Genomic DNA, 12,657 nt, shown 5'->3' on the forward strand with positions numbered 1-12,657 from the left:
CTAGAACTACCTGTGACTTATGTGACAAGTGTAAAGTTATTTGGTGCCAGCTGGTAAATTTAGGCGTTGGCGATTATTTGACTTGGTCATGAAGGCACATAAATCACCCTGCACAAAAATGTCAAAGTATGGTCCACTAGCTTGCTAGAACATTAAAAGAAAACAAGTGAATAAGCAACCTCAAGCTGCCTTACTCCAAAAGCAGAAAGCAAAAGGAACCAGAATTGGCTTTGCTGTTATCAGATAGTAAGATACTGGCAGGTATTACACTGGCTTATACACAAGATGGCATTTTCCATGCAAATCAAATTGTCTTGTAATTAGGTTTGTGCAAACTGACAGACACTAGATTTTTCATAACTCTTCATTGTTATAATGATTTCGAAAACTCTGGACAACTTCCTAATATCTGGTTTATACCCATCCATCTATACCATAAGCCTGTATGTTATGCTGGTCTTAAAACTGAATTTCCTTCCGTGATTAATATCAAGATAACTTTTTTCATTAAGTACCATTGAGGATTTGACAACAGGCTGAGCATACAGAATTTTCATATAACCTCAAGGATCCCAAACAAGAAGACATGACAAAAATCAGACACCTGAACACATTTTTCAAAATCCTGATTTTTCACAGAAAACATATTCTGGCAGATGTCTGAATAGCTCTCCAGGCACATTCAATACAGAAAAAACTTTCCATATTCCATCAGCAATAACTTCTACCCTCACAAATTTCAGCCGAAAGAGGAAACATAAATTGGTGGAAAGAATTAATATGCATGAATTTTAAACTAGCAATGCAGTATTTACAGTCTGTGTTTCTAGTGGTTTGTAATACAAGAAAGGACAGGCCTTGAGTCTCAAGACATTTGACAGGTACACAGCTCTCCACCTTTCTCCCCTCAACTTTCAGTGCACAGTAGTTAAGTACTAGCAAGGACCTAGCACATTTGTCCTTCTGTTGCTGGCAGATCTTTTCTGTAGAGTAATTGGAGCACATTAGCTGAACCAAAAAAAAACCAAAAAAGCAAGCCATCATGTAACATACCTATTTTCACTTGGATTTTTCTTATACTCCTAACAACAATTAAAAGAGAGCCCCATTAAAACTATGTTGTTTTCCTCAAAGTATGTACATATGTTTTGGAACTTTCACTCTTGCTATCATTAGCAAAGTTTCAGAAATAAAGACAAAACCCCAACAAGTTCTACCTGGCAAAAAGTCAAAGCTCCAATTACAGCAAGCACTATGGGAATAGAATTGATAGATTTTAATTGGTCCTCAAGGGGGAAGGTCAGTCTCCTTGGAACAATGGGAGTCTTTGGTGGGAATTGACTGAATGCTCCTGTGAGAGCTTGTAAATGTCAGTAACACACTTGAAACAGTACTGAAAGGTAAGGTTTGGCATCCTGGAACATATGGAAGAGTTTTGCTCGTAGAGGTATTATAAAAAGAGAATGGTGAAACACTTTAACAAGGGAAGTGACTTCCAAGATAGCTCTCAGCTCCAAGGTTCGAAATGACAGACATTTTCTAAAGGTGTGGGAGAAATGTATTTTGAAGATACAAAAAGGAATATTGCAGTGCACAGTGCTGTTAGAAAAGCAGGGATCTGAGGCAGTAGATAATGTGTGAACTCTGCCCCACTGCTGCATTAGATGACCGACTTAAACTTCCTCTATCCCTCTTGCAACGGCCTAGGGCTACTCATCTCCCAGGCAGGCTTTGAATGAGGTTTCTTTCTTCGTTTCTGCTCTTTTTTGTGGTGAAAAGATTTTAACTTTTTTTTTTTTGCAAGCAATATAAATGAAGGGTACAAATGTGCACAAACAGGATGCAGTTTAGGATTCCCTGCTGGGAAGGAATGGTATAAAAAGGAGAACAGGTCTTCCAGAATTACATGAATCAGGAGGAAAAATGATTTTGTGGCTAGGATTTCAATCAAATTCCTGTGTTCAGCTCCTGTCTTCGCAGTGATTATTTTCTGACTTTAGCAAAACATATACATGAACATATTCACAAACTAGGACTGACAATATCTCTTCTCAAGTACCCATTCACACAAAATCCATAAATGACCTTGGGTCTCAAGATGCAGGCAGAGAGGCTGCTACATTTTCTTCCCCAGTTGATACTATTTGGCTGCCTTCAGTTCATTTGCAATTGTTCTTTACTTTCTGGGAGCTGAACAAGATTACATTAGGGAGGGCATATGGATGTTTTTGCATTTCTTCCCTAAATGCCAAAAACTATGCACAGATTGCTGTCTTTCAATTTGATATGCTATCACATTCATTATTTAACATTAGTAATAAATGGGAGATAAGTTGTGCACCAGAAACTAAAGGAACAGATGCTATTCAAACATGGGGAAAAAAAAAACAATCTCTACCTCTCTACTAATAAATTCTTAACTTATAAATAAAACAAAAGAACCTTGGGCTTGATGCAGGAGGATACATCACAATAATATGTTAAGTTCTCAGCACTGCATAATGTCCTAAAACAGCTGTAAACCCACTGCCACGCCTACTATTAAGGAACTACTTCTAATGGATTATATTCACCAGAAGGCTACATCCAGAGCAGATAACATGCTCCAGAGTAGACTTCACAGGAAGTGTTGAATCTATGAGCAAACAGAGAACTCAGTATTCACTATATGCTCAAGGCTAAATCCTCTAAAACATATTATGGCTGAAGAACACCAAAATAATGTTCAAAATTTGCTGCACAAAAGAGCCCTAAAGCAGGGAAAAGTGAATTTTATTTTGTTTTAAATGATGTCTGCTGAAGAGACACATCCTAATTTTGGAGCAAAATTAGTCATCAAAAACTGAGACAGGTTCTCTTGCTGAATGTGCAGTTTCATTGGAAATACATCCCATTGCTTTCTATCTGTACCCTTTATCTGTCTGTGTGAAAAAAATTAATATTTATACAAGTACATAGGCATCTCATCATTCAACAGGAGAGTCAAAGCCCTGAGAAATGACATCTCACAGGGAATTTAGGATGCAAGGACTAGACCACAGTTTATTCTCACTTTTTTTTTGTGCATATTCCTGAAGACTGTCTAGGACTAAAGTCTGAAAGTTTTCGCTACATCTAAATTGCTCAGCTATTATAAATTACTTAAACTTTGAGTAACATTCTCCCTTCTTTTTTCTATTGCCATTTGTTGTCCACTGAATTCCCTTCTAATTCTCCTTATTTCCTCTGATGAAGGAATCAGATCTATGGGACTGGAGACTATGAAGACATTTTATGTGTACACAGGGGCATACAGAGATCTAAATACATACGTACAGAGGTGCCATTGGTTAAGCCTAGCCAGCAACTAAGTACCATGCAGCTGCTGGCTGCTGAGAATTCAGTATTTTACTCTATTGAAACAATCCAGGGCAGACTTTTAACAACAAAGGAATCAGAAAAATGATTAAAAATGTAATTTAAGTATCATTAATTTCCACTGTTTTCAGTAGGTTTTATCTTGGTAAACTTAAGAATTTAACAGCGCAATGTTTCAAAACAAAACTATTTTAGCCTTTCAGCCCCAAAGCATTGTCAATTTAACATTAATCTCTTCAAGACAGAAAAGCCTTGGATGACCTCCGCAGAAAAAAAAAATAATGGTTTGAATAGGAATAAGTATTTTCAATCAATATGAAATTTTTTCTTACTCTAAATAGCTAACTCCATTATTCATAATGTTCTATAGGCAATAGAACACTTCACAAATTTGATTCATTCTTGTCAAATAATGTGTTAATTTAAACATTTCTCAGCTTTTGAAAATGTTCCACCAACTCCAGTTTCTTAACTGCACTGACAGTTTAAGAAAAAGCAGCAAAACAATGTTTTGGCTCCCAAATTTAGGGGAACAGTTGGTCATGCTCAAAATTTACTACCAAGTATTTATCTCAAATCCTCATATGTTCTTTTTAGCAAACATACACAACCCCCCTATGATGGTACAAACATGCCCTGAACATTCACCATGGTCAGATAAGCATCCCCTAATAATAAAGAAATGTTTGGTAAACAGTGGCCTAAGGCTTGATCCATGTAGCAACATGTCCTGTGATAGCTCTTTATGAACATACTTCAGTTTACTCAGTTGATGTCAATCTACACCGCCCCCAGCACTGTCTCCCAATATCACCATTATCACTGTTCTACTTCCTCAACAGCTTTCTCTCCTTTACTGTCACTTATCCCTAAAAAAACTCTATAGAACCACTGACCAGGATTCAGTGTTTCTCAACGTGGTAGAAGAGACTCCATCACAGGAAAATGGGGCTTGTGCAGATTTGTGGGTGACCTGTACCCATCTGAAAGCCAAGGCCTGGCAAGGGAGGGTTGAGTTCAGAGTTGTGGTCAATATGCATCCATTTTGTATTATTTACATTGCCAGTTCCAATCCCCAACAAAACAGCCACCATACAGTTATGCCACAGTACTATGCTATTTTTCCCTTTAAGGCCAACTTCTGAAGTCATATAGTAACAAGAAAATTTCCACATTTCATGACCAAAGAAGTATGTTCCTACAACAACAGAGCAGTGAAAAGATATAAAAGTGAGATTTAGGTATGTATGTTTAATGGCTCAAAATCCAGAAGGTAAATGAAAACAACTCTGCTGTACATATTTTCAGTCCAACTTTATGGGACACTGAACAAATGGATTTTCAACTGGTTGGGGCTAGTTTTTCATAGAAAAAAAAAAAAAAAAATCAATATTATGGCAACTGTTTTCTTCCTGGTTTAAACACTCTGTCCTATTTACGGAAATGGATGGAGCTACAAGTTTGACAGTAAGACAGGTCTGCTCTGTAGTTAGACACATTCCTGCACTACCATCAATCCCAGCTGCCTGTATTTGGGCTGCAACTAACAACATATCACACTTCTACTCTCTAAACTGAAAGGATATTATCCTCCATTGCCAAAAGGGATATCATCTGTTCCAGAATATTTGATAAACTGATGAGGAATGAAAAAGTGATAAAAGAATTTATGGACATTCAACAAGAGATTATCTTGCATAAATTTTAATTGTCCAGTTTATAGAAAACAGGGGTCAGAATCAGAATGGAAAGAACACTTTTGAACCCCCCCTCAGCCTGGGTGAACCTTAGCTTTAAAGCTGAATTCCATGACTCATACCTCCCTATCATTAGTTTCAACACTCAGCGCGTCCTTGGAGACTTCTGTGAGATACAACAGCATACTGTAGTACTACTTTGAGTGGGAAAATGTCAAAACTGACACTATTTTTGATATACTTAGAAGAGCAGCAGTGGAATAAATGGGCTTTGATTTCAATTCATATCCAAGAAGAGATATGGATGTAGAATAATGGCAAGGGCTTTCTATTTAATGGCTACTGTGAGAGTTGTCATATACTATAGCCATAAATCAGAAAGTTTGGTAGTGAATACTGCCAGACAATACAAAAGTCAAAATACTCAATTTGAAAGATGGCACTCTGCCTTCACTTTGTTAACAGGGACCAAATGCTTGTTAATTTTTGGTTTCCTATGAACTTAGTGTTAAAGACTAACAATTCAAGACCAGCTCTTCAGTCACTGCCACTTTACAGGCCTTCATTGACTCCAGTGAAACTCTACTGAACTGCAGATATGTTACATCCTATCCAAAAGGTTAGAGGAACAATCCACCTTTCTAAACTAACAAAAAATGTTGGCTTTATTCTTGTTTTCATGTGGGGCAGGGGGCAGAAAAGGCCGTCTATACTTGAATACCTGGTGTACAGGTAAAAACATTAGTCTTGAATCTAAAGATACTACATGCAGAAACGAAGATTGTAATATATGAACTATCATAAAGATATAAAACTTTCCAGGTACCACTGACAATAGCTTTTAATAGCAGTAGACTTACTTCATCATTATTGCTGAACTGCAGATATGAAAAATTGCTTAATTCATGAGGCAAGACATTCCTCTTCCGGTGGGTAGTGAACTGTTTACATGTGAATAGTGTTATCAGAAGTCCACTGAACCACTCCTGTCATCCAAGATAATAATTCTGACCCTTCCATATTCACGATTTCAACTCATTTCTGATCAGGAGGAGAAATTCTAGTCAAAACTGCTGAAACAGATTTAGACCACTGTGTTTCTATTAAAAAAAAATGCAAGTGATGAAGAATCCCTATATTCTCCAACTGGGAAACCACTGGGGAAAGGCTTGTGTACTCCAAACTGCCTATCAGGTCAGCAAAAACAGCAGATGAATTCCACCCCCATTCTTGACTCCCTCCCTCCAAACCATTCTCTTTGAAAGGCGACACTATGAAGCAGCATTTCCTGTGGTCACTGCGTAGAAGACATTTAAAACAAATCTGGTGTCTTCTTCATATACCTTCCTATGCAATATGGGGCTTAATCCAAACAGAAGTTTTCACTTGATGAAACTTGTATTTCACTCTGCTAAACACTTGAGTACAAGATAGATCTTGCCTTTCAAATTGTAAGCGAAGACCTTCCTTAAACATCTCCTTGAAATCTCCTGGGCACTACTTCATTAAAACAAACCAAACCAAACCAAACCAACAACAAAAAAACCCACTGAAACAAAACACCATGCACATCTGTGAGACAACGCCTTTTTGGTCTCATGACTCTCTTTGAAGGCTGCGCTCACAGACTGCAGCTAACAAGGACCTTTCCTTCCAAATGAAAAGAGGAGGGCAACAGAATAATTGATTCTTTCTCTGCAAGAGTGGACTGCAATAGCACTTTGGGTTACTGGCATGACTGATCCACCGCAGACCTTGGGTCTCCCACTGTGCCTAATTTGCTAAGGATGCCATCCTTTGACAAGCGACAGGATCTGGCTCAGTGGCTAAAGTGAGGTGTGTTTGGTGCTCTGCTGAGCTCTAACCTCTCAGATACAAAGTCTTCACACCAAGATTTATAGAGGCCTACAAGGAGAACACCACTGGAAATAACTGTTTTTCATTGAGTAAAAAAATCTAGACTTGCTATCACATTCTGAAAGCTTCCATGGTGAGACGGGCCAGTGAGAGAGCATTTCCACATGTGTTCCCAATCCGATTTTAGCAACTGAGGGTAGGAGCTTATATGAAACAGCAAGGTCAGGTGGAAATACTCATCTCCACAGACATTCTCCCCAACTCTCAGAAGAGCAGATGCACAGGCCAGTGTAAAGCACACATTTTGTATAAAGGGCTACCCTTTCTACAAACAGGCAACCTACATTCCAAAACCAGAACCTCCCTGAAGCAAGTGAAAGTCTCTAATACCACAGGATAAAAAATAGCACTCAATAACTCCCATTTCAGCTGATAAGGGTAGATCTCCTGCCTTGACTGATAGAAACATTTGTCAATTATGCTGTCCACCACCCAATGCTAGAAAGAACAGAAGGGTAGGTCACAATTTCTTTCATTTAAAACTCATTTACAGAAATGAGTTTGAAGTGGACAGACATCTACCAGCACTGAAAACCATGCAATTATGTTTACAATGAATATCCATTATCTTGGCCCTACATGCACAACAGGATAGTGCTTAACACCCTGTGATAAAGGTGCTAATCATGACCACTAAATATAAAAGAAGAGGGAGGAACCAGTAATACGTTAATCTTTAGAGAGAAAGAAAAGAGGACACTGTACCACATACCAATTAAAATCTGAACAGTTGGAGAAATAAAGGGAAAATTTAAGCCAGGCCTGCAGAGAGCAAGGAGAGAAAACAACAGCAACGGCAAAACTAACACAAAAATTCAAGCCCACAAGAAGTATCTGATTCACCAGTCCCACTAATAGTATAAAAGTTGCTGGCAAATACTATCACTCAGCATTTCATTAATTAGCAGAAGATGGGTACAAGGGATTTGAAAGTACAAAAAAAGGAGTGCGCTGCACAAACTGGCTCTTTGCAAAGAGCACAGTATACTTCGTACAAGGATACAGAGTCTAAATCAGCCATCAGCATTTTCTGAGTCTCGTTAAATCAATTGCAGAGTCCCCACCACCACTCATTCACTTTTCATTTGCATAGGTCTATGATTTTTCCATGCAATGATTAAAAGCAACCTGTCGGAAAGGTTTAAAAACAGACCATGAAACTTAGTGTATGTGATTTTCTAAGACAGTGAATGACAAACATTTGCAAAAATGGATTTTCAAGGCACCTACTTGCATTTCTATTTTAGTTTAATTTTTCACCCACCAGTGCATTATTCCCAAATGCTATTTCTTCATGTGAAAGTATTTAAATAATTTTATTCCCGCTTCACAAAAGGCTCTATGAACCTAACAAATCAGCCAATGTTGACATACCTAAGCCTAGGGATTTATTGCACATTGGGGATTCTTCCGTCTGGAGACTTGTTGACAAATACTCAAACTGACTCTGTGTATTTGGCAAGATCCATGAGTTACAATTTTTTCTCCCCCTGGTCTGTGTCATCACTCATACAGCCACGTAGTACAGTAATTCAGAGAAAGAAGGAATACTGAAAAATAGGGTTTCCACCTCTCTTATTGCCAGGGCATATACATCACTATGTTACTGTTTCCTGCAATTTCCATATGAAAATACTGTAATTCAGAAAATACCAGCAACAGCAATATGTCATCAGTTTAAACTGTAAATAACAGTTGACTTTGTTCTCATTTTTATTTTCAAAACACCCTTTTGTAATCTGACATTGCCTGCAATGTCTCCTTAAATGATTTAATTCTGTTCAATAAAGAGAAAAGAACTGGAACTCAGAAGCTTTCAGAAAGAAATTGGCATTCATAGACTGTGAGAACCTCTGCAAATCCTGTCTATTTATAGATTATTTTTTTCTAGTCGGAGAAGAGCAAATAAATTACAACAAAAATTATTCAATGCACATTGCTGTGTTCTTTTTCAGAATGTGAAAATAATCAGAAATTCATGAACAAATCTATTAATTATTTGAATAAATCCCATTACATGTATTCTACAGCTCCTTGTTCCAACTGCTCTGCTTTGCAAGGAACAGACAAGACTATGTACAAGATACACTTGTTTTTTAGTTTAGAAGCAATCAGCCTTGAGTCAGCAAAGTTCAATATTTACCTTCTGTTTCAATGGGACTATTCCTAAAAGTTAAGCATGTGCTAAATGGATATTTATTCCCCCTCTCCTTGAATCACTTGTAGCAAGGTCTCTTGTCCAATAGCTGCAGGGTAAAAAAAATGCACCATTTCTTTTCCTCAAGTGAAAAGGCCTTTTCTTTCTGTTAAGGAATAACTTACGGAACAAAGAACATTGAAGGCTGCAGGTGCAGTCAGAAAAATTGCTTATCACATGCAACAAATATTTAGGGAAGATACACTGGCAGCACTGGCCTGGTATTAACTGCAGAAACACATAAACCTCTCAGACAGACAGTATGCAGGTTATAAAATTCATGGATTTTATAGTAGTTGAGAAAAAGATTTAAAAGAATGGCTGCAGCCACCCACCCAGCCAGTGGCCAGTTTCAGTTGACGGTCATTGCTCCTCAGCCTGTTGCTGGGCAGCACTCTAAAGTGGCTGGCACCATCCGCACCCACCTTTGAGATATTTATATGCATTAAGGAGAACCCCTCTCAGTCTCCTCTAAACTAAACAGGCCAGCTGCCACAATCTCTCCTCATAAGAGAGATGTTTCAGACCCCTGATCATCCTTGTGGCCCATCACTGGACCGTCTCCAGTAGCTTCTTTTCTGTCTTGCACTGAAGAGCCCAGAACTGAACACAGTTCTCCAGATGTAGCATCCCCAGGGTCAAGTAGAGTGGGAGGATCACCTCCCTCAACCTGCTGCTCACACTCCTCCCGATGCACCCCAGGATACTATTGGCCCTCATGGCTGCAAGAGCACACTCGTGGCTCATAGTCAACTTATCATCTGCCACTGCTTCTGGGTAAAGACCCTGAGTTTTAGTATTTTTGTTTTCACTGTGAAAGTATTTTAATGTGAAAATACAATACAGCTCTACACTCTCTTCCCCGTGCCCTCTTAAACATGGGGGACTAGCTAGATGACTAAAGCTAAATGTTTATTCAAGGAATAGCCTGATGTTCTACAGAGGCAGACAGCATAAGCAGGGCCTCCAGAAGTTCTCCCTGAAAGCTTAACTCTGCTTCCACTGAAATAAATTTTGGAAAATTGCATCTTAGACAATTACACAAGTCCTTTCATCCCAGGTGTTGCAGCTTTCCTTTGGCACTGTCCCACGCTGATTATAGGCCAACTTTAGTGCAGTCTCCTGCCAAAACAGGCAGTTCCATCCTTCCACTTGAAAGCTTTTTCCTTTCATCTGTTTTCTGAGCTGGAAGGGGATTAGTTGTCAGCTAGGTTAGTCCTCAATCCAGTTTACCAGATGGCTACACAAACAAGGCTGGCAGTGCAGGAAAGGCAGTAAGAAGGTGCAGCCAGAGGTGGTGAGGGATTTTCAAGCTAGCCTGCACTTATGATGGCTTAACATGCTTGCAAATCCCTTAGTTTCTTCTTAGGTTTCTCTGCACCACAACAGATAAGGGATCATGTAAAATTTTGCTAACTAAAACCATTCTTACTTCTAAACAGTATTATTACTCTCCAACAAAAAACAGGCACAATTACATATATACCCTCCACAGTGCAGCTTCTGTGCCAAGAGACCAACATTTCAAACCTCAAACCTGAAGAACATTTGAGTGATCTGATAATTTCATTCTTCAGCTTCTAGTGAAAAACTTCACAATTTAACAGGGGTCAGCTGCAATGAGATGACATCTCTCCATTAATTTAGGACCATTCAATCCCAACTTAATCTGATTCAACAGGAGACTTGAACCCATGCTGTTTCTTGTTTGTTTTGATTACAATCATTTATCTCTCCATGTCTTTGCCTAGCAATGTAGGCAGGTATGATGAATCAATCAAGTGGCATTACAAAGGCAAGTGGTAGCCAATTTCTTTTTTAATAAGGGTCTTCCAGCAAAACCTGAATTCATCATAATAGGTAAGGACTGAAATCCCACAGCTACAACTCATTAAGAGGGCACCTGATAGCTGTCTTCTTAGGACCACATGAGGCACCTGCCTGTAACAAGGTGGAATGCATGATCCCGAAAGTCCACTCTAGTTTTATGTTCCACTGTTTACAGATGGTCACTTAACAAAGGAAGGGAGAAAGTCCTTGAACATCTTTGGTAAATGCTGCATCCCTGGCAGTGTTCAGGGCCAGGCTGGACAGAGCCTTGGGTGACATGGTCTAGTATAAGGCATACCTGCCCATGGCAGGGGTTTGGAACTAGATGATCTTAAGGTCCTTTTCAACCCAAACCATTCTATGATTCTACAATCAGTCAAAGCTTCTTTGGTTATGACAAAACATTATTCAAAGGTTCAAGTGGGGGAATCGGTAGTATACCCTGACGTGACTACCTCTCAGCTGGTGGCATGGACTTCCATTTACAGTCAACTGGAGAAAAGCAGGGGACATCAGGTAACAATTTCTTAACAGGTCAAACGACTAATGCCTAGAAGTGCCTGTTTCTTTTGAACAAAGGCTTAAATATGACTTACAACAGAACAAAGCTAAGCATTCTCCTCTCTCTAGTTAGGACAGCTCCCTCTTTCTTTCATAGTCTATCTTAAAGATTACACAAATGTTTCAATATCATAAAAACAGCAACATAGTGACCTCAGCTGTCCAGCCTCTTTCAGAAATGAGCATTCACTAGCATTTTCTGCTGATGCAATTCTGGTTTGTCTGTAGTAACTTGAACTAACCACTCAGACAGAAAGCAAGGAGAGAAAACTACCCTAGCCAGGTTGATACTCCCTCTGGTAAAGAACTGGAGTTGGGCCTTCCACCAACTGTGGGTGCATTGTAACCTCACAGCTAAGAAATCAAGAAGACAACTGTGTCACCACTACCATTTATGTAATCATGTTTTGGTTTTATTTTCATTCATTTTTTTTTCTGGCCCAACATATCAGGAAATCTGAAAAGAAATTGCTAGTAATTTCAGATGACTTAAATTACTTCTTAGTTTTCACACCAAAACACCAACAGTAATGATTACCTATTGCCAAATAAGTGGGGTTAACTCATTTTTTTAAACAGCATGTGAAGGAGAGCCTTTAAGAACAATATTGTTTACTAGCATATGTGAGAAAACAAGTCTTCACCATCATTATGAACTGTGCCTCAGCACTTCAGCACTTCCTACTGTACACCTTAAAATAAGAAAAATTTTGTCAAAACCATATTTCAAAGGCAGCATCAAATTCCTTTTATGACTATGTCAGCATTATAAATTCTCAGAAAATTGTTAGTCAGTAGGGTGCTTGCATGATTAAAACCTTCTGGGCTTCTGAAGGCATTTTCTCTGCAGGAATTTGTCAAATCCTGTTCAGTTCACTATTGGGAGCACTTAAATGACAAATAATGTTACATACAATCTGGCCACTATAGATGCATTTCTGCCATTTTAATGAATCTCAGTTTCAGAAAACAAAATCATCACCACCCAGAAGGTAAGCAAAAAATTAAACACATGATACCTATCCATTTAATGACTATCTTTTGCTAACATATATTCCCTAAACTACACTGGTAGGTAGTATAGATGCTACAAGCTGG

The 12,657-nt window shown here is 38.6% G+C and overlaps 1 protein-coding gene across 4 annotated transcripts in view; it reads right to left on the reverse strand.

The window, feature by feature from the left end:
- SORCS1 (sortilin related VPS10 domain containing receptor 1) overlaps positions 1 to 12,657 on the reverse strand; it is a 291,565-nt gene that overhangs the window by 156,525 nt on the left and 122,383 nt on the right. The window lies entirely within an intron of this gene.

The sequence above is a fragment of the Pezoporus wallicus genome, unplaced genomic scaffold (genome assembly GCF_028554395.1).
Source record: "Pezoporus wallicus isolate ANWC-B61680 ecotype Strahan unplaced genomic scaffold, APGP_CSIRO_Pwel_v1 contig_3365, whole genome shotgun sequence".
Lineage (NCBI taxonomy): Eukaryota > Metazoa > Chordata > Aves > Psittaciformes > Psittacidae > Pezoporus > Pezoporus wallicus.